Genomic DNA, 3149 nt, shown 5'->3' with positions numbered 1-3149 from the left:
GTATAGCTGGGGGTTTCTTGGAGGCCCTGCACCCAGGTTGTCCGCTGGGCTTGTGCAGAGAGCATGGACTGGCTGGGGGGCTCCAGGGCTCCTGCAGCGGTGGCCTGTGTGTGTTTGGGGGGAGGAGGGGGAGGTATAAGGGGAGGGGAGAGAGGAAAAGGAAGGGGGGAGAGCGGCAGCAGGGATGGGGATCGGTTGCCATGGACGACCGGGTTTTTACCGGGGAGCTGACCAGTTGAGCAATGAACGAGTGTACAGCTGAAGGAGAATCAAGTGCAGACGCTGTGCGAAGAGGCTGAGGAAATGTTAACAAAAAACTCAAACGTGCCGGAGGTTCTTTGTCCTGTTACCACCTGTGGAGATGTGCCTGGTCGATTCCATGATCTTATGGAACTCTTTAGAATTGGAGGGAAATCACCAGACTATGCTCATGAGCCACTATGTAGACGGGGGTTATTATTCAGTGGAGACTTGACTCTTGTAGCAATTTAAGGTGCCTTATCCAGAGCGCATTACAATACTGAGAGGGAACCACGAAAGCCGGCAAATTACCCAGGCATATGGCTTTTAAGATGAATGCCTACGAATGTTTGGAAATGCCAATGTTTGGAAATATTTTACAGATCTATTTATCTCCCGCTTATAGCTTTGGTAGAGGGACAGATATTCTGCTCCACGGTGGCCTCTCTCCACCCATAGATACACTGGATCATGTCTGAGGCTGGATCCTTTACAAGAAGTTCCACACGAGACCTAACCGGTTTTGCTCAGTGGATAGAGCGTCGGCCTGCGGACTCAAGGGCCCCAGGTTCCATTCCGGTCAAGGGCATGTACCTTGGTTGTGGGCACATCTCCCGTGGGGAGTGTGCAGGAGGCAGCTGATCGATGTTTCTCTCTCATCGATGTTTTTAACTCTCTATCCTTCTCCCTTCCTCTCTGTAAAAAATCAATAAAATATATTTGGGGGAAAAAAAGAAGTTCCACACGAGGGCCCAAGGTGTGATGTGTTATGGTCAGATCCGGATGATAGAGTGGATCGGGTATTTCACCATGTGGTGCTGGCTACACATCCGACAAGACATTTCTGAAACATTTAATCATGCCAATGATCTCACACTGGTTTCTCGCACTCACCAACTTGTAATGGAGGGATACAACTGTGGTCATGATGGGGATGTGGTTTCCATTTTCAGTGCACCCAATTACTATTATCTTGTGGTTACCAGGCGGCTATTATGGAATTAGATGACACAAAAGTATTACTTCCTTCAGTCTGACTCAGCACTTCTTCCTGGGGAGCCTCTTGCTACCTGGCACACCCCAGGCTGCTTCCTATAAATTCCTCCTGGGAAAACCTGCCTTTGTATGTGGATGTATACTGCCTTTTTAAATTATATATACATATATACATATACATATGTATATATGTATATATATACATATATATGTATACATATACATATACATATGTATATATGTATATATACGATGTACTATATATATATATATTTAGAAAGAAAACAAGCAATAGTAATCTATGTGTATCTGTAACAAATTGGGATCTATCTTAGCATTAAACTATATCATGGAACAAAATGTGCCATGCTAATGAGCATTTACCTGGCAGCACAATGACAGCACTGAGACTGAAATTTAGTACAGTTCAGTCTTAACTGTCTGCCTGCTGTATTTGTAAGAGACCATTTTCATCTGCACTGTTCAAGCAAAAAAATGTAACTAACTCCTTGATCTCCTTTTACACTTATTTAACAATTATAGTGTTTAACTGGCATGGATTAATTATCGTTGGAGTTTTATTTTTAAGAAAAGTTCACACAGTAACCTCCATTTAATTTGTTACCTTTTATTTTATTGAAACATACAATTAACTAAAGAAAAGATTCTTCTTGGGAGTAGGTTGTCATAACATTTAAAAAAATTTCCCTTCATTTAAGCTGAATTACAGTTTTATGTTGACCTGTATATTTCTGTATATTTGTCATAACAGTGCTTGTATCCTATTTGGTATACTGAAGCAAATAAACTTTCATCTTAAACAAACAACAACAAATAAATAAATAAAGTAGTGTGGGCAATCTCAGCCATGGCTGTCCAAGATCTTATCACAGTTAAACATTTATAGCTAGACTTTAATTAAACATATTAATTAAACATGTTTTACCAGCAATATTTACTGTAAGATGTTACTTAATTAATGCTTAATGGACACAAGAATTTTATATATGTTTCATCTAATGATACACATACACATACCACTTTTCATGTGCATATGTAATGCACTACATACATAAACACACATGTCATAATTTTGGATATAAGAGTTTGCTGAATGTTGAAACTACACACACATGTAACACACATATATGCTCAACTACACATGTAATACACACATACACTCATAAATATATACATCCACATATAATAAGAAATAAGTATAAAATTATAAATTGAAATATTAGAATATTTTAAATATAAATTAATATTTAAAGTTCATTTACCTTTATCTGGATATTTTTGATCCTGTCAATCTAGATAGCATTCATATATATTTTTGATCCTGTCAATCTAGATAGCATTCATATATATATATAAAAGTGAAGTGACTGGAACAACTGGTCGCTATGATGCATACTGTGGCCAGCCAACCAGCCCGATTGGGGGCGGGGCCAGCCGGCCAACTGCCTGCATCCCCTCCCCCTAGCCGGCCTGGCCCCAATCTGCCCCCATCAGGGCAGACTGGCAGGACCCCACCTGTACATGAATTTGTGCACCTGGCCTCTAGTTAAAAATAAAAGGCATAATAAGACATATTTTCCTGACACTCTAATATTAAAATATATATCCCAAATATGACAACTGTTTGGAAGAAATTAATAATCTTAGGGAGTTATATACATACTTAATATTTCTCTATGGCAAATATTCAAATTTCATCATTAATTTTTTTTTCTAATTTAACTAGAGGCCTTGTGCACAAAATTCATGAACGGTGCAGTCCTTAGGTCTAGCCAGTGATCAAAGTGCAAGCAACTGTTGTGAAAGTGGAGGTCCCAGCTGACCTCTGGGCTCTAGGTAGCACCTGGGCCCCTGGTTCCCCATGCGCCCCCCACCTGCCTGAGTCACTGGGC

General features: G+C 40.1%; 1 pseudogene; it reads left to right on the top strand.

Moving 5' to 3' along the window:
* The first annotated feature begins 200 nt into the window (after positions 1-200).
* LOC102762001 lies at positions 201-1338 on the top strand (annotated as a pseudogene).
* The last annotated feature ends 1811 nt before the right edge of the window (positions 1339-3149 follow it).

Source organism: Myotis davidii, unplaced genomic scaffold, assembly GCF_000327345.1.
Source record: "Myotis davidii unplaced genomic scaffold, ASM32734v1 scaffold450, whole genome shotgun sequence".
Taxonomy (NCBI): domain Eukaryota; kingdom Metazoa; phylum Chordata; class Mammalia; order Chiroptera; family Vespertilionidae; genus Myotis; species Myotis davidii.
The sequence above is the reverse complement of the archived record's forward strand: the minus strand, read 5'-3'. Positions and strand labels throughout refer to the sequence as shown.